The 26,647-nt window shown below is 43.4% G+C and overlaps 1 protein-coding gene across 8 annotated transcripts in view; it reads right to left on the bottom strand.

The window, feature by feature from the left end:
• Positions 1-26,427, bottom strand: part of ZNF462 (zinc finger protein 462) — a 90,850-nt gene extending 64,423 nt beyond the window's left edge. For 2 of the 8 annotated variants that reach the window (XM_064405696.1, XM_064405703.1), the window contains exon 1: positions 25,571-26,093. The gene's annotated coding sequence lies outside the window, so the exon portion shown is untranslated. Of the gene's footprint in view, positions 1-23,948; positions 24,141-24,988; positions 25,135-25,263; positions 25,472-25,570; positions 26,097-26,205 lie in introns of those variants that run through there. The other 6 variants (XM_064405699.1, XM_064405702.1, XM_064405701.1 and 3 more) reach the window with 6 other exon arrangements.
• Positions 26,428-26,647: the final 220 nt, after the last annotated feature.

Raw genomic sequence — 26,647 nt, 5'->3', positions numbered from 1 at the left:
ATCAGACCTCTCTTTCACACATGCTAGCTGGAGCCACAAAGCATGTGCACACTTCCACTCCACCCTGGCTGACAAAATTTATGACAGCAGCAAACCAAGCAATTAGTTTTCACATGCTGACAGTTGCACCTATCCTTCATTGTTTGTATATCACCACAAGCAAGATTAAGGTATTTTATAGATTTTTTTTTTTAAGAAGTGCTTAGATTGCATGAGAATCACGTCCTACAAAACCTTTAGGCTACACATCACCTTCAGCCTATGTCCAACCAGTATGTGAAGCTACTATGGTTTTTCTGAAAATAAGGTTTTTCAATAAAATAAGTGTTCCCTGCTGGGAGTCTGGATGTCTGAGAAAACACATCTTTCCAAAAGGCTCTGTGCTCAGAGCCATGCACAGCCTACCAAGGACTCCTGATCCCATTTCATGTGAACCCAAACTCTGCAAAAGGAGCTTACAGACACAGAGCAGCCTCTGTAGTAATCCAAGATACTGCTGGCATTCCTGCTGAAAGGAAGCACACTGAGCATGCTTCATCCTATGTCTGCAGAGCAGAACCAGCCTGAGCTCTGCTGAAAGCCAAGTGTGTCATGGGCAGCTGTGACTGCTACTTTGCCTGGGCAGAAATGAGGAAAAACACCTCTCCTGTGGGTGTTTTGGGGTTTTTTTTTTTCCCTGCCTGTAGCTGTCAACTGAGATACACAAAAATTCTTGGGGCAGTTGGAAGACACCTGGCTAAAAACTCACTTTGCATTTACTGCGAGGTTAATCTGGGCACACCATGCAGTCAAAAGCATGGGCTCCAATCTTTCAGCACACCTCAGGCAGGTAAGGCTGTGCACAGCTGCCTCCTGCACACAGTTTCTGTCAGGGTCACCTGAGAGGAGAACAATCCCAGCTGCTCCACACCCCGACCCTGGAGGAATCCTGGATTCCCACCCTGGCCAGCCCAGCTCACAATCAGGAGTTGGTGTGAGATCAGATCAGCACTCTGAAGCAGGCAAAAAAGGGTTAAATCTTTCTCCTTCTTCATCCCTCTCCACATTCATAATTAATGAAGAATTGTATCTTCCTGGGTTCCTAGACTTGTTTGTCTGAGTAGAGCCACCTTTTCTTTCAAAAGAGCATTCCTTTCTAACATAACTTGCCTCACTTTCCAAGCCGTATTCCTGGCACTAAGCCACACCTTTCTGCTTTTCTGACACAAATTTTTCTTCCTGGTCTATCCACTGTTTGCCTCTCATCCTCCAGGTCTTCTAGAAAGATGATCTGATCACCTGCTATTTCTGCAGTCCAGCAGATAAACACGTGAGCAGCACAGCTCTGAAGCCAGAACAGTTGGTCCTTCCTTTCTTCTGAAGGTGTTTGCCATCCCAGTCACTCAGCACTAAGTATGACATAAAAGCCACTGCTTTCCTCTCTTAAGAAAGGAGCACATTCTCAAAAAAGACTGCTCAGCTCAGACCTCCTTACTCAGCAGGGCAGAGAAAATGTGGGAGAGAGAAGGGAGAGCCGGGAAGGACGCACAGCAAACATCACCAGGAATGACTGGCACTTGTCTGTCCCTCAACCTTCTGCTGCTGAGGGGGCCTCCCTGTGCACACCAGAAACTGGCATCCAAGGCTACAGAAGCCTTGCATTTCTTCCTCTTTCTTTTTGAGGAACAAGGCTCCCTTTTTGGTTCTCATTGTCTGCTGCCCTGGGCTCTGTAAGCGACACAAGCGTGGCCAGCTGAGGTCCTGCGTATGTGTGTGCGTGTGTGTTTGCTATGTCTGGATCCTCAGGAAGGCAGCCTGGTATTTTATTTTTAAACTTTGGCTCCCGTTGCACAGCCCCACATATAATGGCTCCCCTCCTGAAGGTTGGATAGTCTCCTGCTATCAGTTTTCAAAGAAAAACAAAGCCACCCAAGCCAACGCCACCAAGAGAACAGGAGCAAAGTTCTCGCCTTAAGGTTTTCACTCTCACAAAAAAAAACAAAAACAAAAAACCAGGAGATCACAAAAAATATTAAGCCATCAGTGTCATCCCAGCCTCATGCTGCTGCATTGTTGCAAGCTGTAAAATATTGTGCAAGTCCCAGCAACTGCTGTGGTTTTAGAGACTTCTCTAGGTTTTTATTTCTAGAAATTTGCTGGAGCTCTGCCAGTGTTCCCCAGCTGAGGACCAGACCTTTGTGTGGATCAGTGCTCACTACAGCCTTTTATTACAGAGCGGAGGGTTGAAAGAGGAGTGAGTTTCTCCTCACCTGAAAGCAGAACGTGCAATGGATCTCCCAGGTCTCAGAAGGTGGAGGAGGCAGAACCCAGGCAAGCTAATCAAGGACTGGTTCTGGCTATTGTTCCTCCTTCCTGGAGAGCCTGCCCTTCAGATGTGTGGCAAAGCTGACAGAACAACTGGTATCATGTACCTCTAAGCCACCTGCACTACAGGATCATTTCAGCAGTGAAGGTTCTCTGTCAAAAAAGAAAAATAAAATTGTATCCTTTTCAGCTGAGCACATGGAGCCTCTATCTGTAGGCTTGATTACCAGAAGAAAAGAAATGTTCAAGATGAAGACAAAAGGACTTGCACCCATGCCTGGGAGGAAAGATTTGACACAGAACATGGGAGAGAAATGGAGAAAAAGTGGTTTGTCAAGAGGAAGCAATCTTTTTATATCTTATCTTATCTTTGCTTGCATTTCATGATAGGACATCACTAATCAAGAGTGTTATTTACAGGTTAAAATAGTCACTCATTCCAAAAACAAGGGGAACAGCTTCAACATCTTTCTCCTTCTTCATTGATCTCCCTTCTTCTCCCACTGGCCTCTAGCTCCTTCAGTCAGACTGCTGCCATACAGAGCTCTGAATCTTGAAGGAACCCTTCCAAAACTGAAACTATAAATTAAGAACTGAAAACAACCCTGTCAATTAGGGAATCAAAATTTCTCCTTCATCCTGCTGTAGTAATTGGTATAGAATAAAAAAATAATTAAAAAAAAAAAGCATTTACAGTGAGGCTTCTACTGCTGACCTTCAAAACCAAACTAATGAACTACTTTTCCCCTGAAAATGACTTGGTTTTGCATCAGTTATCAAAAAAGAGGATCTAATGATCATGCTTACTGTTAAAGTCTTTTATAAGCACAGAAGACAAAAAGACATAATCTCTAGGTTTCCTAGATTTATCACCCTTGACAGACCAAAGCCTAAGATTCTGAGAGATGACTAAAAAAAAAATGAAACCAAATTACTACTGAAATTGCTGAGACCCACAAATCTACTGAGAAGCATTTACAATAATAATTCTACTGCTAATAATAATTTCAGATGGCTTGGCTGGGCTATCTATAGTAGAATGTTAGGTTACCCTAGGAAACTGACATGTTGACAAATCATGATTGGGTTTTTGTGCAACAGCCTCCTCTATGGTAACTACAGGACAAAAGCCTGGTTCCCATCTGTAAGACCAGGACTAAAGTTTGGGGTGACTAAAGTGCTGCTAAATTCCAGAGGAAACCAGAGATCTTCCTTCTGGGGGGATTTATTTATCCTTTAGAAATTGCTGTGTGACAATCTACAGTAGCTCTGTCACGATTTCAAAAAAAAAAATCTATTTCCTTTTTTTCCTCTGGTATAGAGACAACAGAAAAATGCATCAGACTGTGAAGAGGAAAGAAACTTCTACCAATCTTCTGCAATGACTCCACTTGGGGAACAAAATGCTTATCACTTGTCCATAGTTCTAAACCTAAAATGGAGATATGGAGGAATGCCCAGTCCAGATAATCAAGCCTTAACTGATAACTACAAACCCACAGTCAGCCTTATCATCTCACCTAATTTGGTTTATTTGCTTCCCGTTCCTTTGCCAGGTGTGGAAGAAGCTTCTTGCACATTGTGGTAGAACACAACCACCTCCCTGGACTCCCTGCAGCTCTCTTCAGCAGGATTCTCTTCAAATGGGCTTTAATCCCTAAACTGAGATAGCAGCACTGGGAGTCCTCCTGCTGAAGGTTCAGCTTCTACAGCCAACAGTTTGTCCACAACCAACTCAATCAAACTTGTCTCCTCCAGCATCTGAGGAGAAACTAGACTTGACCTCTTACAACTTCTGACAGTCCACCAGAAATTCCATTAGCTCTTGATTTTTTTCCCTGCAATTCAATTAGAAATTAGGAATTGTTTACATAATGAGCATCTTTCTAGTCTTAGCTTCCAGCCACTGCATCTTTTTACAGCTTCATAGAGACTCCAGATTCCCGTAGCACTGTACACAGGCAGGCAAATTGGCTGCTTTTAGTCCTCCAAATATCACTCCTGAAAACCTCTGAAAGGGAGGAATGGACTATCTGAAAGCTTACATGACGAAACACAATTTTTCAGGCTTCAAACCTTTACCATCACAAACTACCATAGCTAGTTCACTTAGCTGTTCAACCATTTTAAATATTTACTACTAAATATCTACCTACTATCTACCTTGCAGGATCACTTTTTCTTTTTAATTTAAAAGGAAGACAGGAGTCTTCGTTTAAGTCCACACAGATTGCAAAGCCAACACAGGTCTTGAGTAAGTCCCAGACCATTTTTGTTCCACATTTTCTGTCTTTTACAGATACAAACTGAATGACGAGCTTTTAGGTCTGACACATTAAAAAAATATAAATTCCTGGCATAGAAAACAGACATAAAAAAGGAAAAGCCTCTTTAAATCCTGTCAGATACCCTTCTTGTATGACCTGTGGGATGCTTTTGTTTGGAATGGAATGGGTCCAAAATACAAAGGAAAACCCTTGCTTATCTCTTTGGGATCAGGGCTCTCAAAGGCACAACACTGGTGTTATTTGTTTGATACATCAAAGCAAGGTCATTACTTACTTCAGTCCTGGAAAGATCCAAAAGTCTTCTGATACACCAGAAAAGCCAATGGCCAAGGAGATCTATGATTCTCCTGCACTTTCTGCATTGGTCCCTTTCTCCTAGAGCTGCAAAAATCAGGTGCCTCCATCTGGATGATCCCTGAGGCACTGATCCATTCTCAATCCCTTTTACTTAGTGAAGGAGAAAAAGACCAAAAACCAACCAAAACCAAACCACAAAATAGATCAGACATAGACCTAAAGATGGTACAAACACATGTTTTGATCATTTGTCTCCTTCAGCTCAGCTCCACTGAGAACATTCCATGACAGCCCAAAAGTCTTTTAAGTGCAATTGATAAATTCCAAAGTTTAAGTTTTGTCCACAGGAGCTTGAGACAAGACTTTGCTTGACCTAACAGGTGCCTGAGAACCCAAGCACATTGCTGTCATTCAAAGTCATAAAGCTCATCATTTTTTTGGGGGAAAAGAAAAAAAAGGCTACATTGTGGCCTAAATCAAAGAAGAAGCATGGAGGATGAGCTTTATGACTGGCACAGTACTCTGAATTTTCAGAAAGCAGCGATTGGTCAAGCTGTCTTATACCTCTAGGAGTCATATTACAAAGAAAATAATAAAAATATGCCACAAAGATAAGATCTGCCTAATATAAATTTGGGAATATAACAGCTTCAAAAGATACTTCTCTCAAGATCTCCAAACCTAGCCAAGATCCTCTGCTCTCCCTCCTGTTTCCTGAAGAGGTGAGTAAGCAGAAGAATGTAAGACATAATTTTGCAGCCTTCACAGATACACAGCTGACCTTTTAATCTCTGCTTAGTGCCAGGCTGACACTGTTCTTTCACTTTTAGACCCAAAACTTTATCACTTGAGAGAACACTCCTCCCTTTTTTTTTTTTTTTTTTTGAGAGAGAGAGATTTATGTGCAACCAAGAGATGTTTTTTTCCTCCTTGTCCTCACACTCAGGGATGGATTGAAAGCTCACTGAACTCCTTCCACCAGACATTTTTGGAATATAAACATTTTTGATCACTCTGTCCAAATAACACTGACTTAGTTTAGACACAGTCTGCAACCATGGCTGAATAAAGGAGCAACACTAGTGGTATTATTTCCTGTCCCCAATATTATTCCCCTTAGGTCAAAGAAGCTGGAAACACATGCTGGTGGTTTTTGGGTCAAATCCAGCATGGCACATCCTCTGGGATGGCTTTTCAGCCTCTGCTGAGAATTAACAGAGGGAACAGTGAGGTGGACTGAGAACTGGCTGGAGGGCAGGTCTCAGGGGATGTGATCAGTGGCACAGAGTCCTCTAATTAGTGCTGTCCTCCAGGTTTGGTACTGGGTCCAGGATTGTTTAATGGCCTGGGACAGAGCGTCCCCAAAACTGGGAGTGGCTGATGCCCCCAAGAGCTGTGCTGCCCTTCTCAAGGCTATGGGTACAGCAGAACCTTTTGAAATGTGAAAATGCAGGGTCCTGCACCTGGGCAGGAATAACCCCAAGCACCAGCACAGGCCAGGGTGATCTGCTGGCAAACAGCTCGGCAGAGAAGGACCTGGAGGTGCTGGGGGACAAAGAGCTGTCCTGGGGACAAGGAGACCAAGGGAAGTGCCCTGGGAAGGGCATTGCCAGCAGGCCAGGGAGGGATCCTGCCCCTCTGCCCAGCCCTGGAGGCACCTCTGGAGTGCCCTGTCCAGCTCTGGGCTCCTCAGGGCAGCAGGGACACCGAGCTCCCGGAGCAGAGCCAGCAAAGGCTGTGGGGTGGGGAAGGGCCTGGAGCATCTCCCGTCACCAGGAAAGGCTGGGGGAGCTGGGGCTGTCTCTTGGAAAGGGACAAAAGGAGTCTGGACCAAATGATCTCCAATGGACACTGCCCAACATGACCCTTGCTGTGATTCTGTGAATTTCCACAATTGCTTCTGGACGCTAAACACTGCAATCATGGCAGCCCAGACTTTCAAACAGGAGAGTCTGATGACTTTCTGATGTGCTTTTTTTTTAAAAGTGGGCTTCTAAAGCAGCAGCTTTGTTCCCAGTGCATGCTGATGATGGACTGTCAGCATCCTGTGGAATTAATTTATGTCTCTTTTGGATTGACAGAGTCGTCTAGGCTGTACGTGGGAAAACAAAGGGCAGAAGGGATCTCATGGACGACCAAGACTGGTTCTGTTATCACAGACACAAATCTAATCTCCATTAACTTAAAGAAAAATAGCATGTTTGCTAAAAAAAAAAAAAAAAAAATACAGCTGTTGATCCCTGAGCCAAGGAATGCTCGATTTTAAGGAAAACTGGTTCCATATGAAAGCTTTCTGATCATGGTGCACCTATAACTGCTAGCATTTTCTAGTCCCAGTGACCATGCAAAGAGGTAATATACAGAGATCTAACCAGCCAGGTTACTGATATAAATTCTACACCCCACCCTCCAAAGGATTCATTCCTCAGCTGAAATACCCCTTGAGGCTGGAAGTCATATATTATAGTTCTGAAATATGAAGTAACCCTCAGTTCTACCCAGCTTATCAAAAATCCCTGTCCTGCTCTCTCCCTTCTCACATTTCCTTGGCTTCATTATGCTTTTAAAAAGGGAGATTGCTACTAAAACCCCAGTTGGGTTAATTTGACAGCTGAAGCATGAAAAACCACAAGAATCTCCCAAGCAGAAGGTTCTGACTGACCCAGTAATTTGATCAGTCCAGCCCTTCCTATGCAAAAATCCCACCAGGAACACAACTGTGAGGTATCCCAGAACACACAGACTATTCAGGGGACACAGGAAAAAAAGAAAAGGAAAAGAAAAAAGAGAAGAAAAGTACAGAAGAAGTCTCAAGCAGGAGGTCAGAGTTCACCGGATTTAAAGACCCACTGACCTTCCTTCAGGATAGGCTTGGTCCCACATTCCAGGCCTGGAACATTTCACCAGTTTCCTAATTACAGATTTTCTAGGCAGGCTGCAGAAGCGAAAGTGCTCCTTCAACACCAGTAGTCCACTGCCACATTTTCCTATTACGAGCTTGTCAGCCTGCCAATGCAGAGAACTTCTAGAACTCCTCCTTGCTCTCTTCCCACAGAACACAAAGCAGCATATTCCTTCAGAAGCCCTATTCAAACTCCCTTTCTTCTCTATGAGCCTGCATCTTTGAGACAATGGATAAGAGGAGGCGGACCACTTCCGCCATTCATTTGCCCAGCCTGCTGAAACGTCAGATCTGTCTGATCTTGCAGCAGAAGCATTATCCTTTGTTCTGATCAGGTTGCACAAATAGCTGTGCTTGTGTGCTTGTGTCAGTCGCAGAGATTTTTTCTTTTTTTTTTTTCTCTCTCTTTTTTTTTTTTTTTTTTTTTTTTTTGTTTCATGACCAATATGATTTACGGCTCACACAACACACCGTGTTGCAGTTTTGTTTTCCACCAGGCAGCTCTCCTACAAAAAGCTCAGCTCAGCAGTAAGTGCTGAGAAAGAAGGGGAAACTGCACAATGCTGTTGCTGCATGTGTCCTACACAAGCGTGCCAAAATATTCCCATCCTCACACAAAGGAGCACAGAGTCACCAGAAGCACCTGAGCAGGCTTGAAGGAGCTAGAGAGGCACAAGATTATTGTGACTTCCCACCACTTCTCTGAAGGCTGGGCACTCCTCGTGCTCATCAGCAGCAGCTGCCTTTGCGTGTCCTGACAGCTTACTGCTTGCCACACAGGCAAACTGGGCTGGCCCCAGCCACCCCCACCTCTGTGGTGACATACCTCTGCCCAGAATTCACACCTGGACTGCCTGCAAGCCATCTGCAACCCAAGAGACAAAAGGCTGGCCACTGCCAGGTCGTGTGGTGTTGTCTGCTGAGCAGTTCAGTTTCCCACACTGCCAGAAGAAAAATGAATCGCCAGCTTCTACTGATAGAGTCCTGAGCTCTCAAGAGGTTACAGAATGTGGCTTTAATTCTCCCTTCCCCTTGTTCTACCATAATGCACGTTTGCTTATGAAAACAGTTGTTATCATACATCCTTCCTCTTCCTAGGGCAGAAAACCAAATCAACCAGAAAACACAGCCAGTCAAGTTCTTCAGAACTTCAGCACATCTGAAAGCCTCATTCAGGTTGGAGGTTGAACTTCACCCATTACCTCCAAATTTCTTATTTTTTGCCTGAGTGTAAGTATGTACATAAATATGCTGTCTCTGTTATCAGGTAAAAGCTCAAATACCAATTTCTGGCTTCTAGCCAGCATTTAAAAAGAAAAAAAAAAAAAAATTGCTAATCCATGGTTGCAATGGAAAAAACACCTACCACAGGGAAAAAATCCTCCTGCCTTTAGCCAAATCTAATCTAATCTTTTCTCACAGCTGTAATATCACTCTGAATGCTTCACTACCTAACTTTAGCTTCACATAGGGAGCACGGGGAATTACTGATACAAACCTTTTGTACAAGGCCAGCCTGAAAAAAAACCCCCAACATGGGTGGCTGTGTTTAACATCCCTGAGTTTGCCATCAGGATCAGCACAGTTCCATGAAGATATTGCCATTTTTAGCAACTACGACACCCCTCCAAAACGCAACAGCATTACATGATTTCTGTTCCACAGAGGCTCTGATGTTCCATCTATTATCCCAGTCTTGCTTTAGCACATATTTTATATTAGAATGCGTTCCAGGAGGCATATGGCAGTAGAACTAGGTCAACCATTAACCAAATAACAGGAAGCTGCTCTGCAGAGCACACCCTTCAAAGCTCGCTTAATGAGCTGGCTCTTCAGAGTGTGTCCTTCAGTAAGGTTGAAGCTAACTGTTCCACAGGATTTTCCTTAAAGACACAAGGTCGTCCAAGGCAGGTGATTTATGGACACGACAGACTCTGAAGAGCCATCCCAGAGTGTAAAAGCATCTGGGTCAGTTGCTGAGATGAAGAACAATCCACAGTCACGTGTGAGATATTGAATACCAGGAACCTGCTCCAAGAATTTCCTCATCTTGGATGTGAGCAGAGCCCATTCCACCATGAACCTGCTGCCACAACTTCACAGGAAAAGAACAGAGCCTTTGTAGAGTTTGTAGGGAAGGATACCATCACTAGATAAAGATTTAGCATCTCTCTGCCCAGATGAGTCAACTCCATGCTTTTGCAACATTTGGGGGAAAAAAAAAAGGGCTGATATTGAGACTTGCAAGTCAGTATCTGCCTAAATTCTTCATGTCTTCTGCTTCTCATTGATCTCATTGAGATACATGGATTTAACACCATCTGCCAAATCCAGGAGATGAAAAAGCCCATCATCATTGCTGGTATCTCCATTTGTTCCACCTCAATCTCACCAATTTCTTCCACTAAACATTCCACACTTCACAGCAACCACAGATGCCCAAGGTTTAAAGAGAAGTTTTTAGGACTGAGAGGCATCAAGCATCACAGAACGAAATCTGTGAGTAACATGGAAGTTAGAAAAAGTTCTGATTCATATTATACTGTCAACAAAGCAGTAGAGATGGCCTGATCAAGTTGTTTTTAAACAAATAAAAGGCAAACACTTGCCAGCACTCTAATTGAAAGGAAGTTTGCCACTGATATCCATCACATAACTGTTGCAATAACACGATAACTCAACAGTCATGTACCACAAAGCAGTGTAAACTATTCAAATTCAAAAAAAGTCACCATCCAGCTATGTGACTACAGCCAAATCTTCACACTAGGTGTATACAGATACTAATATTAGTTTTCTGATACTCTCATAAAAAGTGGATATCGTCTCTTATCTCTTTATCATCTTTCCTCTGGACAGCATCCCTGCAAAACAAAACATGCAGAGGTCCTGAAGTCATTATTTACCCAAACAAAACTAACAATAAAAAAAAAACCCTCTCTACACCACTGCCAAGGTTAGGCTTGCATTTCTCCATAATTTCTAATAGGAATGACTGCTGTAGGCAGTCCATCTTGAGATATATAGATATATAGATATACAGATATAAAGAGCTTCCCCAGTAGTTCACATCTATCCTTCTGACAAAAATAAAAGGCAAAAAGCCCTCGTCCAAGAGACATTCTTCTACTAGAGCCTCCACAACTGAGAACTTCTCTGCAACCAAAACGTTTGTGAGGTGGGAACTCAGGTCCATCTTTCTGGGGGTGGATCCTGCTGGTTCACCAGATAATAATTCCAGTTCCTAATTACAGGCACAGGAAACGATAAGGCATCCATGATGACTGAGAAAACAGTCAGTGTGTGTGATCATATGTCCCTGCAGATTGCTTTGTATCTTAAGCGACAGCTCCTTGCTGAAACAGGCTAACTCAGTGGAAGACTGCCAAGCATGCTGTGGTGAGATTATCATCTTAGTAGTTATTTATAATAAACTATCTTCAGCAAGTAGCACCTTTTCCAGTAGGAAAAAAGTCAAGGACAATGCATTTTCTTCGCAGTACGGAGATGGTCTATGAGAAAATGTGCAGACAATATCTGGTGGCATTGTTCATTTGTGTACGAAGACGCACTTCTGATGAACATTCCTCCAGCATGTTCTGAAAACTGTTCCAACACCACCAGGAAAAGCACAAAATTACCAGCCACTACAAAGGAGAACCAGCAGTGGAAATTACATGGGTAGACAGAACAGTTCCCATACTTTTTTTTTTTTTAATCTTTATGATTTGCCTACATCCTTGATACTTTTGGTGATGAAACAGGCACACCATGGCATATCTATGGAACCAAGAAGGAGTTCTGCCCTGAGAGATGATGTTCAAGTCTCATGTAACTCTTTAGTGCCATTTATTTTCAAGTGCCCCATGCAGAAGTGCCAGAGTCCCACAGCTCCAACCAAAAAACCTGAACGGGGCCAGTGGAGCACTTTTAAGGATGGAGTTACTGCGGAACAGAACAAACAGTCCTCACACACAAGCCATGTTTTATAAGCATCCCCTCCTCCCATCACCAGATTGCAACTGGGAAAACATACCTGTGGGCTGGCTACTCCCACTCCAGTTCTTAGGAACACATGAAGAAAGTCATGCTCTTGCAGGGCTGCCACAGAACGGCACCCAAGACAAGGATTCATTCAAGGGCATCTGTAGTGCATTATCTGAAGATCCTGCTGAGCAGGCAATGGAAACCACCAGAGCTCTGATCATGAAGTTCAGCTCTGCTGTGCCCATCAAGGAGCAAGCTCTGGTATCCCAGAGTTTTCCCAGGCTGCATCTACAGGAAGATATCTCCAAATGGTTTGGGTGGGAAAAAACCCTAAACCCGTTGGCCAAGTGTGTGATTGAGCTGACAGAAGCCATAATACAAGATTTTTTGAGTCCACTGAATGCTCAGAAAACACACTTAGAAATCTTTCTTCTGCAGATTTAGATAGACTAGCAACAATATTTGGCTCTTCAAAAAAAAACACAAAACAAAACAAACCAGAAGGGTGTTACATATTAGGCAAATGCGTTCTGAAAGTGTTTTCAGGTAAAAATAAAGCAGGAAGAGTTACAGTAGCTTTCTCCAGTTTCTTAGTAATTACAGAGTTTCAAGGTCTACACAGTATCACGGCATTGCCCAGCTGCAGTTCGATGTTCTCAAATGGTTACAGATTTTGGACAAACTGTGCCTGCACTAATGCCAACAGCACCTACAAGGGAGCTCCATCTCAAGCCCAGGACTTGCACACGACTGAACTCTTCCCTTTCCCCAGATCTGCTCAGCTCTTCAGCCTCCCCCCAGCCCCTCTTATAATCAGACATGCTTTTGGAGTGCACTGCAATGCTAATTGTTTTGTGTGTTTTTTAAAAAAAAAGAAGCATACACACAAAACAAAAAAAAAATCAAATCAAAACAAAAACAAGAGAAAAAAAATCCACAGGTTCAGGAAGGGAGGAAGAAATGAAACCATATTGGGCTGAAGTTTCCAGATGACAAAACAGAAGGTAATTGTTTAATACGAAGCATGAATGCAGCACAAAAGGACAAGATGCAGAGGGGGGTGAATTAAAAAAAAAAATCTATCTGGGCTTCCTGCACTGGCATGAAATGGCTGCTTTCCTTCTTACTGCCAGCTCCCATGCTTCATGTTGACATTACACATCCTGTGCTGTAGATCCACCCCCATGCTGATGCTTGCCCAACAGAATTATCTCCTGCGTCACAGCAGTGGTAGCAGAACTGCTGGCTCTGCAGATCCCAGAGCACCACTTCAACGCTTAACACACGCAGCAACTGGACACACCACCAGATATCCTGGGTTGGTTCATGGCACCCTCGGTGCTGCTCTGCTTTGCCTAACCTTCTGCTAAGCAGCTGGCCTGATCTCTCCCCTTGGGATCAAACCATGAAGTTTTATTTTATTAATCTCTACCAAAACGCAGGGACGGTCTGGAGCCCTCGTATCTGGTTTATCTCCAGCAGGGTTGCTGAAATTAAAATGACCTAAAAATAACTGGAAATGCTGCTTCACACCAACAGAGAACAAGCTCTTTTGGAGTAAATATTTAAGTGATCTGCCAGATGAACCACCACAGCAGCATGAGCCACATGGATAGGAACTTGTATTATGTACACACACACAAAGGTACACAGTTCTGCCACTGTAAAAGGACCTAGGTTGCATTTTTCCTGATCCAAAAATCTTCAACAAACCATTGCCATGTTAGTATCTATTCAAGCCAATCCCTTAATTAAGAGGAAAAAAATGAGGGGGAAAAATTGCTTCCAAAACCACCACAATTAGTGACGAGGCTCCAGAACACGTGAACATCATCCACAGACAACACAGCAAGAGGAATGTTCTCACTAGAACATCTGCAAAGTCACATGAACCAGTACTTCAGGGACATGCCAGCACTAATTGAAGTCAAAGTTGAGTATTTATAACATACATGCTCCTGCTGTCAAAATACAAAGAGTGAGAACGAAAGAAGGAGCACACGAATGAAAGTGAAAGAATTATCTAATGCATATGCTTCCGCTGAATCTTGCAAATCTGCTACAGCCATGCCCTCACATGCAACCACAAATGAGCATCTCATGTATGTAGGTGGAAGCTGTTGAAAGTTAAGGGCATCCTCAATTCAAGATGTAATTTTCAAAACGCCTCCCTGAAAAGCTCCACGAGAATTACTCCATGTAGCTAAGGATCTGATCTTCAAATGTTTACTCACACAAGGAGCTGCAGTGAAAACTCAGAAAATCAGGGCACAGCGACTGTTCACATGAATGAGCTCTTAGAGCATAAGGGCTTTAGCTCCCCACCATCTATTATCTACCAAAGGCACTACGGTAACTATGAAAATGCAGCAGTGGTGAGGTCTGACCTATTAAAAAGCCTTTGTTAACATTCCTAACAGTGGCAGCGAGCAGTTACAAAATAAATAAATAAAGCGCACATGCCTGCACACCGAACAAAATCCCAGGAATGTAAGAGGAATCCTGTAAAAGTTGCAGTTTTGCTGTCTTCCAAAGGAAATAGGAAGCAAATCCACGTAAAACCTAACTACAATAAATCATTAAAATCTGATCTTCGTGGCTGCCACCACAGTACAGTGCTTCAAAAGCACAGCTGGGTTCACTGCTCAGGTTGCTGCACACATGCATTTGTCTGATGGATCTTTTCAACCTAAAGCTCCAAACCTCTGCAGGCTGGGGTGTCAAACACACTCAAAGAGGATGGCACTGCCACGACCCAACTTCCTACATGTGACTAACTTCTGATGTGGAAGGAGATCATAAACCGCCTTCTTCACATCACCTGGGCAGCTAAAATGTTCTTGTGGTCATCCATTACTAAAAGTCTTACTGAGACATGAATAACCCTCCAATCTGGATGTCAACAGATCAGCAGGTATTGCCTTCAGCTCATAAGCAGACTGCTTAATTCACCTGTAAAGAGGATTAGATGTCTTCAGCACATCAAGGAAAAAAGCATGAGAACAGGCGCTGTGACATTTCAGCTCCATCTATCTTTAAAATTTCCCCAAAGAGCAGGATTTTTTTTTTTTAATGTCCCATTTAAGTTACTAACTCATCATCATATGACTGGCCTCCACTGCCATGACATACAAAACTTCAGTATATGGTGACAGGCCCCCTAGAAAGTCATTCCACAACCTGAAACATCATCTACCCTTCAAACACACTAAAAATAGATTCCTCACCCCCTTGAGGTCTCAGCAGCCCATCTGATATTACAGTACAGTATTAACAAACCTATGTAGACATGAATTCTTAAAATAAATATCTTCAGAGATAAGACCAGAATACCAGCAAGCAAACTATATTCCTGTACACCAACTGGTGAACCTGTGGAAGCACTGAAGAACCATGGAGGTCAACAACCACTCCATGTTCATTTTTCAGGAGCACAACTCGTGCAACTTTTGGTCAACCTGCCTGACATCTTGCCAATCAACTTCTGACTGTCTGAAGGACATTTTCTGACTACACTACAGCCTCAGCAGGTTTTTTGGGGTTTTTTACTGTGTGGTTCCTTGGGAGAACAACACACTGAAAATCTTTGTCTTCTCCCCTGCCCCATGGTGGAAGGAGAGCAGAACACTGGTGGAGGGCGTGGAACGGAAAGTTCGCTGTAGTTTTTTTATCACCTCTGCAATCTGATAATTTTAAAACAATTCAGGTTTACTCATTTATTCATGCAAAGACCCAAACACACTGACTCACTCTCTCAGCAGCCCCAGTGAGTAACAGAGCGATGTCCTTGGAGCCAGAGATTTCAGGTCTCACACATGCACGGCTTCTCTGGGAGGAGAAACCCGTGTGCTCTTGAGCAACAACAGCTCCTTCCCACCCACCAGCATGGAAACACACCAGGAGAAGCCACTGAAGGGTTAAGCACACCCATCCTGCATGGCAGAACATGGCCTTGGGTCACATTTACCTAGAGAAGGGCTACTGGAGCGCTCCTCTGTTGCACACTGGGCTGTTTCACACCATATGCCTGATCACAGACAAGAGAACTTGGCCTCTGCATGACCTGGCACAGCTGAAAGCTGATATGCTTTCTCCCCACTGCCCGCCCCCAGCGAAGATAAAAGGTCATTTAGACCAAAAGGAACCTGTCCACACTGACTTCAAGTTACATTAATTCAACTTTTGGGATGCATGCTCCTGGCCAGGAAGCCAAACCCCTTCTCGCAGGGCTGCAAGCCACAGCCATATGACAGGGCAGGAACAATTCAGCAGTCAAGGAGCTAATTAAGCAGGCTGAGAGCTGTCTGGCTGCTCTCGATTTTCCATCAGCCATTTGTTACATTTTTTACACTTGTCAAGCTATTTAGCTGAGCATGATAGAAGCAAGGCTTCAGAGGTCCCACATCCTGCAGCCCGAGCCACCCAGCTGCAGACAAAAAGGAAGGGGAGACGCTGGAACGCAAAATCAGAGCTTCCAATCAAATACAGAGAGAAATAATTCCAAATTTGTTCACATCGACATTTTATTTATTTATTTGTCTTCACAGTGCCACTTGTCTCACAACACAGAAGAAGAAGATGACTCCGTTGGCCACTGCCTTCCAAACTTTGCTGCATCACCAACTAAGTATGTACTGTGTACACATAAATGTATTTATCCATACTCACCACAAGCAACAACACACTTGAGTAGACAGGCTCAGTCAGAATGACAGCAGTGACACAAAAAAAAAAAGGTGGCAGGTAACCACATCTCATCTCTCAAGGGCTTGCCAAGAGAAGAGCAGCTCTACTCCAGTCTCACACACCAGAACCACTCACAAAAGGAGGCTTTTCTTCCCTCATCTTGGTTTGTTTTGACACACACTGCAGCAGAATCCAGCACCAGGGTCGTAATTTCCATGTTAAATCCTAATTATGCCTATTTTACTGGGTAGAGGGTTAGATGGTTCAACAAATAAAAAAATAAGCAAGATTTCAAGGGCTGGACAGCAATTCTTGGGTCTCCTTTCTTTTTGGTGAGAGAGACCCAAAAACCTTTAACAAAGAGACACATGCCCACAGATCTAGCTGAATCTGACTAGGATTGAAGAATCCAAGTCTGAGTTAAAATAAATAAATATCCATGGACCTCTTAAGTTCTCTTCAGCAGCAGTTTGCTCAACTAGAGATGAGCACTCACTGCATTGTCCTCAAGACCAGCACTCCTCAAGCTATTCCAAGTTTAGCCCAGACTACAGTTCTCACTTTGTTTAACAAATCATGAAAATTTAAAATTTAAATAGAAAAAAAGAGAGGAAATTACAAAGAAGTTGTTAAACAATCACCAGTGACATAAACCACCTTCACCAATCCCTCTAAATTTCTGACCCAGGATCTATTTCAGCTGTCCATTTAACAGCAACAGGAGAGAGGCAGAAATGAAAGGAAAAAAAAAACCAACAACCAAAAAAAGCAATCAAACAAAAAAAAAAAAAAAAAAACCCAAACAAACAGGAAAAAAAACAATAGAAAACACTAAAAATGCACAAAGAAAAAAAAAAAGGAAAAAAAAGGAAAAAAAAAGAAAATCCAAAAAACCCACCAAAAAACCAAAAACACCAAAAAAAACACCCCCAAAAAACCAAAAAACAACCCTACCAATTGTTTTCAGCATCATCAGCCAGCTGAACTCTGACTTTTGGACCACAGCAAGGCCTTTATTAATGATCCTCTCCCAGCTACACACTCAATCAAGTTCTCCAGCAACTCAGTCATTAGAAGGTAAATGAACCACCCTCCACATCACCATCACACTGGACCAAAATCTCCCTTATCTTTGCTGTTTATTTGACAAATAAGGGGAGAAAATTTAAGAAATTTAAGAGAAAAATTAAGAGAAATTTAAGAAAATTTTGTCTGCTGGAGGACAGGCTCCAAGTGTTACATTCCTCCCATTCTGCTCTTTTCTTTGGAGAGGTCTGGGGACAGTGTGTGGGAGGAATGTGCTTGCCTGGCCCCTGTGATAAGTGGCCATTGTGTTTTGAAGCATTTGCATGACAACAGTCCAGCCCAGGATGACCCATCTTCTTCCCAAAAGGAATATCCTGTGATGCCTTCTTTCCACAGCCACTGATACCATCCCAAGCCACTGTTTGAACCCAAGAGCTGCAGGCGGAAAGGAAGGGTTTGCTCATCCCAGCAATGCAAAAGAAGCCCCCATTGTCCTACCAGGCCACGGAAACACTGACCACATGTGCATCAGAAGATTCCATTTTTAGCATCTTTCAAAACAAAGTCTTCTCTTTCACATTATCACGAGCACACTGAATCCTCAGTCTTCCTATAGCATTCTCTGCAATGTCTGCTTTGTTTTGTCTTGAAAAATCGTCCCCCTGCCTCTCTACCCCATGCCACTGCTCTGTTAGCAGCAAGTTTTCCACTGCACATAATTATGGCATGCCTTAGCCTACTTTTTTCCTGTTTGCTGAACGGCTCTGCCTATTTTCTACTTGTGCTGATGCTACCATTTACTTTTCCTGACGCTCTAATCCTTGTATCCTTTGAAGGCCTGACTTCCTCCACACCACGACAGCAGCTGGGGTTCTCAGGCCCCTTTCCAGACCTTTTTAATAGCAACTGTAATGCCACTCTGATGAGCATCCCACTTCCTAATCTTCAGGTCAGCACAAAGCCCGCATCTGTAACAAGTGCTGCAAACACAACACCCAGGGCTGCTGAGCACCCATTATCTAAATGACTTCAAGTTATTAATTGCATATTCCTGGAACTGGAAGGAGAAGGAAAAACACTGTCACATAATGCAAGCACTTAGCTTCTTCACACATAATCCCAATTAGAAGGTCTTATTTTCCACCAGGAAGTAACAAGTGACACACGTCAAGAACTGAATTCTTAATTTAACTGGTTCAAAACTAATAGAAGTAACCCAGAGAATCAAGTGCTTTCCCAGAATTATTTGTCCTCAACACACACTGGCCCTGCAATGATTGCTACCCTAATAAGCTCTAAATAAGTCCTTCCTAATCACTCATGACATTGATGCTGTGCCTACAGCTCTTTATGCTGACACTATTAAACAAGTATTCTTTAAGAGACTGTGTTTGACTCCACTCAAGAACAACTCCTGAACATCCTGAGGTCTCCTATTTCCATCTTCTTTCAATTACCAGCTAAACTCAACTTAATTAATTGCTTCTCCTGATGGATCTTAACATCTTCTACCTAAGAAGCTGCTTTTAGCCCAAGCCAAAACCCCACTGTATTCCCCCTAGACAGCAGCTGTGGAGGTCCATAATTGTAATTATGGACCACAAAAACCAGCCAAAAACAATGAGACTTCTGATCAAGCTAAGATACAATGCATAGCACTGCTACTAGGTCTGGGAGTTATTTTCTGATAATGAGTGTATCTCAAAAATGACTAAAAAGCAGTCCAAACCAATGATGAGGGAAAGCTCTTTCCCAAACACTGCTTACAGTTCCTCCAAGTAGTGATTAACCCAGGATATTCTGAGTTACTGCAGTAAAATATGTTGCCTCAAGCTGACCAAAGCAACTGCACCAAGACCTTCAACTCCCAGACAGGTAAAAAGAGCCCAAAGGAAAAAAAAAACATACATTGTATTTAAGACTGTGTTCAACTGTAAGACACCAAACACAATTGCTCCCCTTTCCTTATCTCAAACTCTCTCCTCTTCCTCAAATTCCTTCAGAGATGTATTTGTGCTGCAACCTCTGGCACAGCTTAATAAAGCTCAGGAGATGAGGGGCAGACTTTTTAGATCTTTGGTATTGTTTTTAATGTTGAAAGAACAAAACAGAACAGAACCCAAAAACAAGAGAACTCACATGACTTTGTAGCTACCTATGTGCTGAACTTCCCAAATACAAGCTAAAAGAAGAATACTTCCAAAACTATGGATGCAAATAAAGACCACTTCTATTAAACCTGGTCCCCTAAGTTTGGAAATTTCTACTAAAGAATTAAAGACCTTTTTTTTTTTTTCTTTTTTTTTTCTACAACCAGCAAGACAATTATCATAAGTCGATCTATCTCCCTTCCTCCCCCTTTTTCTTCTTTCAGCACTGGCATACAAACCATGCTATTTTAACTTCTTTCCTGTTCTCCCAGTTCTTCTGGAACATTTTATTTTCAACAGTCAACTCATTTGGAGAAGTGCCATGCTGAAGTTCAACCGTGTACAATGTTAACTGTGTCTCTGCCAGCAGCTGAGGACTTGCATCACACCACCTTCTCCAGCACCCCTTGATTAAACAATTTGAGTTCCCCTCTCTGAGAAGTTAGCAGAAGGTTTAAGCAACCCTCACTCCCATCACACTCCTTTTATTTCTTCCACCCTCCCTCTCAAAAATCCTTCTCACTCTCTGAAGAGTAAGATGGAATTTCTCATTCTCCCCCCAATTAACACTCAGCAGACCTCCTGCTCACCTCCTGTGGGCCCAGAGATTTCTTGGTTGTTTAGTACCCTAGAGTGAAGCAACTGCTGGAAAAGCAAGCAGGCATTTGGACTGATGAAGTTCAACATCTCTGCTGAAGCCAGCAATTGGAAGTTCATACTTGAACACATCAAGTATGCAAGTTAAGCAAACCATACAGTTCTGGTACTGGTAGCAGATCATATTCATCCAGAACAAGTTTGTAAAATATATAATCTTCTACTTCAAAGTATAAAAATATCTGTTAAGAGTCATAATAGGAGAAATACATGATGCTAAAGGAGTATTTGCATTATTTTTCTTCTATAATAGACTGGAAGTGTAGCAAAATAGAAGGAAACAAAATACCAAAAAACAACTCAAGACATTTGGCCTTTGTAGACCTTTCCTGATCTGTGGAGAACAGGACCTCATTTCTCCACCAGCAGCTTCTTCCAATCCCTATTTCACTGGGGACTTTTGCATTTGTCCCTAGGTTTGCCTGGTGAAAGCTTCAACACGGGACAATATTAGTTAATGAGTAGTACACAGCTATTCACCAGTTTCACACTTTCAAGTCCTTTTTATGGAGTTTCTTACTTCAAAGCAGTGTTGTTCTGCCCGTTTAAGGAAATTATCCACAACACCACACAGAGAAAGTGTTACAGTACACTGAGGTAATCTCAATTTATATTATAACTCCACACATGTTGTTTGGAATAACGGGAAAACCCAATAGGAAATGCTAATTCACACTGGGTTTCTGGGAGCTCCAGATTTCAAGAGACATCTTTTGAGCTCTTCTGAAGTAATCTTCCTCAAACTGTAAGTTGTACTATTATAAGACTTAAGTCCTTCCCATTTCCTTTTTAAGGCTAAAATTAAACTTGCCCATTCCTTGGGGCCCAGAGGAACATCTGCCAGATGTCCAGACATCTATGTTGAACAATAGTCATCTACTTGTCAACTCTCTTTTTAATCATCCTTTTATCGGTCTTCGTAAAAGCCAATTCCTCTTTTAAGTCAAAGTGCACAATGCTAACGAATTTTGTTATAAAGGTCACTGGATTGGAATGATCGTATTTTTTTCCATTTCCACTTGCAGTTGCCTTGCTTTCCCTTTCCAGCACCCCATTATGTACTTATATTCTCCACACTCCAAACATAAACATTATTGTATTTTTAGTTTTCTTCTTGCAATAAAATAATATTTTTTAATTATGGAAGGAAATTGTAGACATGACATCTCAAGTTTCTCAACAACATAACCTGGTGTGAAGCTAGTGAAAATGTAAAATGAAATCAAGTAATTCTTTAAATATTTTTAAAGAAGTGGTTCATAGGCTATGTCTAGTAGGTGTGAGAAAAGTGATTAAGAAAAGCATATTTTAAATACTGGAGAATAAGCTACCAATCCTTACTCTTTCTATTAGAGATTGGACCAACAAAAGATTCTGTGTGCCCCAAACCAAAAGCAATTGAAAGCCATTGTCTGAATGAAGAAATTTATGCCCGATTAGGAGAAACATCCATGTCACCACCATGGCATGAATTAAGATCATCTTTCTGGAGCTCCTTTAAAAATCAATGGGTTTTGGGATTTTTGTTTGTTTGGGATTTTTTTTTTTTGGTGGGTAGAATTATTTTGAGTTGGTTTGGTTTGTTTTTTTTTAAATAAAAGTTCTTCAGCTAGAATTCTAACAGCAAGGTGAACTTCAGTCTGTCTGAGCAGAACCACAGCAAGAAGCACCATCAACAAGAATGTAATTCTCTGAAGAGGTTTCAGTCTCATAGTGAGGAAACCCAGGAGAAAAAAAACCAAAAACCAACCAAAAAAAACCCATTAAAACTACTGCAATGTGGTTTGGTTTTCTAGGGCATTAAGAAGCCCTCCCAAAAAGATCCTGATCTTAAGTCTCAGAGCTGTTCTTGGATTGCACATGCCACGTTCAAGGGCAGGCTATCTGCAGGGCACCCTGTAGTGCCAGCACTGCGCTGACCTCCCCAGAAGTAAGAGGAGATTTCACAGCTCTGAACCACAAGCACTCTGCATACGGTCCATATAGGGGATGGATATTTGGGATCTGACCCAAATAAGCAAAGGTCAGTGGGCAATTTTTCAATTTTTCTTCAACGGCCAACTTAGACCTGTGCAGAGGTCTGAAAAATCCATCAAAAAAAATATCACCTCGAGGGGGAGGAAAAAAAACCAAAACGCCACCACAACAGCAAAACCAAACAAACAAACAAACAAAACCCCAAAACCAAAAGCAGTCAGCCTCTCCTTTTGTCAAAATATAAGATTAAACATACCTGAAATGGTATGTTCCTTGGCCTTCTTCTGAAAGATGGAGGCAACCAGAGAATCTCAATAATTTGGGTGACACATCAGCAACCGGAACTTAAGAAATGCACAGTTGATAAAGCAGTAATATCCTCCCGAGGTATATTAGATTACACATTAAAACATTTCTTCCACAGCAAAAACAAAACGAGGGCATTGATTTTTAACCTCTAAGACGGATCTCAAGTTCATCACCCGTCACTGCAATCCTCAAATCTTTCTGGTTTTTTGCACATCTGGGAGGGCGTTCTGATTTAGATTCACCGGTCCCCCATCCTGCCTCTTAACATCTTCCCATATTTGTTCTCAAACACCTCAGAATAATCAATGTATGGACATCACTGACACCCTTCCATGGAGCTGTGCCTTCAAGCTCAGCAGCGCCGCACCCCAGCATCCCCCTCATGCATTTCAGGATGTATTTTGAACTTTTCTGAGGAACTGCATCTACTGTGCAGCCGATGTGCAGATTTCAGTGGGTGGGAAATGACCCGAGGCCTGCTTTGGGTCTACTCAAAATTGCTTCAGATTAAAAGGTGGGTTAAAAACAAAGCACACGAATTCCTGCTCAACTGCTATCTCGCTTTAAAGATCTCAGGTTTCCATAATGACATTAAAATCACAGTAAGAATGTTGCTGTAAGTTTTCAGGAAAAAACAGTATTTTGTGACACCAAAAAGACAGCTGTGAAAACTGTTTTGCTTTTTCCAAGAGAAATTATGTATGTTATGATGCTCTGAGGAACCCACTAAAAGCTTGCCAGCATCGCTTTAATGCAACCTAGTGAGTGGGGAGAAATATTCCATCTTAATTTAAAACACATCCAAAAGAAGGAATGGTCTTGAAAATGTTAAAAATCCCAAAAATTAGGCATCATCACCTAGGAAAAAAAGAGACATTTCATGATACCCTCTGGAAGAACCTGAGCAGCCTCAAGCTGCACGCACTTACCTCCAAATGCTTTCAGAAATCTAAAAATATATGCTTATATACACTATATACTTGGCCAACTGATCAACCTCCACAATCCTGTGGTCTTTAACCAAAGAAAAATATCTAGAAAGGTGACCTCCGCATGAAAGCATCAGAGGAAAAAAGCCTGAGGATGTGTTTCTCTGTGTGAAGGAGAATCTGAGCAATTTCCTCCAATCCTCATTTCCTGATAGCATGAAGACAGCGAGAAGACCCATCACAATGTTGTGCATTGAAAAATCTGAAGGGGAAAAACCTTTAGGGGGAAAAAATCATGATTAAGCCAGCTCCTGCCCAGCAAAGCCTCGAAACATGGAGAGACATCCACAATGTTAGGAGCACTTCCCATCTCAGCTTTGTCTACTCTCTCTCTCCTCCATTTTCTGGTGGAGCTAGAGAACATGACATGGCTTACCTGACTCAGATCACAGCTCTCTGCCAAACTAGTCACTTCCTCTTAGACATGCAAGCAGCTTCATGAGACAAACAGACCCCCACAGACGCACACACAAAAGCAGGAGCGGAAAGCACTCAAAACTTGGAGGTCCCTCTCCCCTTCCAAACACCAGAGAAACAAATGAAACTTTTGCCTTTTTCTCCCCCCAAAAAAAAAAAAAAAAAAAAAAAAGGAGGGAGGTGAAGGGGAAGGGGGGGAGGAATCCTCTCAGATCACAACTACATGGAGCTCCAGGAGGATCTCTGTGTGAGGAGAATAGAAACCACAGTGCTGAGGGGAGCCGGGGGGCACGGGGGGGGGTGAGGAGAAGGTTACTCCAGAAGACATAAAGAGCCTGTGGACTGTGTGTGTGTGCATGTGAGCGAGAGCGAGGAGAAGCTTTGTGTGGTGGAGCCTGGACTGGAACCAAAGCAGACAGCTTGCAAATGGAGGACAAGGGAGATAAAGAAAGGGAAAGAGGGGGAGAGATAGGGAGAAACCTGCTCCGGGTGGGTTGAGAAAGGGGCAGGGGAGAAAGGCGCCTTCTCCCTTGCCTGGTTTAAAGGTAGGGACACCGGGGAACTGAGCAAGTAGAAGTGGGCTCCTTCCCCTTCCTTTCTTCCCTTCTCGCTCTCCTTTCTCTCAAAGGAGAGCACAAGCGTGTGTAATGGCTCCTGCTCTCCAGCTGAACGCTGTCCTCCTCCAAGCCACCTCCTGCGGGCACCAGCAGCCCCCCCCCAGCCCCGACGCCGCCGGGGACCCCCGCATCCCAACTCCGGGAGAGCCGCGGAGGGGGCACCAGGGCCGGGGTGAGGGACCAGCGGCGAGGAGGGCAGCCAGAGGGGACCAGGAGAAAGACGAGGAGGGGGAAGAGTGGCTGGGAGAGAGGAAGAAAGAGAGCAAGAAGGAAAGAAAGAAAGAAAGAGAGAGAGAGAGCGAGAAGGAAAGAAAGAAAGGAAGGAAGGAAGGAAGGAAGGAAAGGAGGAAGGAAGGAAGGAAGGAAGGAAGAAAGAGGTCACCCGATTGCCTGGGTCGTGCCAGCACGGAGCTTTTCTCTCCTCCGTGTGTCTCCCGTCTCTGATCCAAGTCCACACGCACAGCACCATCCAGACCTCGCACACACACACATATCCTTCTCAAGGCACCCCCCACCCCGAAAGCTCGGCTGGTATCTCACTTATCTCCCCATATTTCCCCCCACCTCACCCCCCCCCCCCACCCCGTAATGCAACAACAAAAAATTAATTAACCGCCTTCCTCCTCCTCCCACCACCACCACCACCACCACCAGCACCTCCTCCTCTTCTCCTCCTCCATGCAAGAGACTTCTCTCTCAAACAAAACACCCCGCTCTCGCTCCCCTCTCTTCTCTCTCTCTTTTTTTTTTTCTTCCTTTCTTTCTTCCTCCTTCCTCCGTTGACCGAATGAATGGATTTCAGAGGAAGGTGGTGGAAAGAAAGACAGGCATAAAAGACCAAACAAAATAACGCACGCACAGACACACACACACACAACAGAGACACACACACACACACACACAAAAACGAGAGATGATCTCTCCAATGCCAAACCAGAGATGGGTTTTAATTGCAAGAACTTACAGGAGCGTCCCGGCACTGCTGCTCTTGCTGCTGCCTCCTCTCCTCTCCTCTTCCTCTCTGCCTAGCTCTTCTTGTTATTGTTGTGGAAGTTGTTTTGTGAGTCTCATGTGCTCCTTGCCAGGTCTCAGCAATGGAGGATCGCCATCTTTCCCTGCTTTTCCCCCCCTCTCTCTCTCTCCCTCTCCCTCTCTCTCTCTCTCCTTCACTGGTTTGCTGCAGCTGCAGATGACCTGAGATATCCGTCTCTCTCTCTCTCTCTCTCTCACCCTCTGTGTCTCTCTCTGAATAATGAGCAACCAGAGGGAGAGAGAGAAAGAAGACAATCTCCTCTCCTACCACACAAAACGCAAGAGCACCAGGGGGTGCAAGAATCCTTTCTAACAACAACAACAACGTGTAGGGGAAGAGGAGGAAAAAGAGAAAGAAAAGAGAAGAAAAGAGAGGAGGAAAAGGCAAGAAGAAAGAGGAGGGAGGTGGAAGAGGAGGGGGGAAAGCAAGCAAGCGAGAGAGATCCAGCAGGCAGACAGATGGAGGAGAAGATGGTAGTGATAGAGGAGGAGGTGTTGAAGATGAAGGAGATTAAGAGGAGGAAGGTGGTAACAAAAAGTTAAGGTTTGGGACACTGAATCACTCACAGGCCAGGGAGGAGGAGAAGAAGGGGGAAAGATCTGAAGATCTTCCCCTTCCAAGCTGTTGCCTTCACAAAGCCTCCTGTGCAGGAGCGCTCAGCAGCTCCTGCGATGCTGGGGGAGCCGCTGGGATGGAGCGCTCTGCTGGGTCATAGCTCTCTTCCAGCCATGACAAAAACCGGTTTCTGCATGCAGATCTGCCCCCGAGGTGATCCCTCAGACACATCCATCTAGAGGCTAATCTTCCCTGAGCAGGGTAAAGAACATAAATGGAGCTGGAGGTTGCAAAGTATAAAACCAGATCTACCACGTGGTTGGTTTTTAATCCCCCTTCCAGCTCGCATTTGATGTGGAGAAAGGACACTCAAATTGTCCATTTCTGGCACGTATTTTGAAGTCTACTCCTGGAAATAAAGACAGTCATCTCCAGGTTTTTTATTTCTCGCAA

Source organism: Passer domesticus, chromosome Z (genome assembly GCF_036417665.1).
Source record: "Passer domesticus isolate bPasDom1 chromosome Z, bPasDom1.hap1, whole genome shotgun sequence".
In the NCBI taxonomy this organism is placed as follows: Eukaryota; Metazoa; Chordata; class Aves; order Passeriformes; family Passeridae; genus Passer; species Passer domesticus.
Note: the sequence above shows the minus strand (reverse complement) of the source record. Positions and strands in the feature narration are given on the sequence as shown.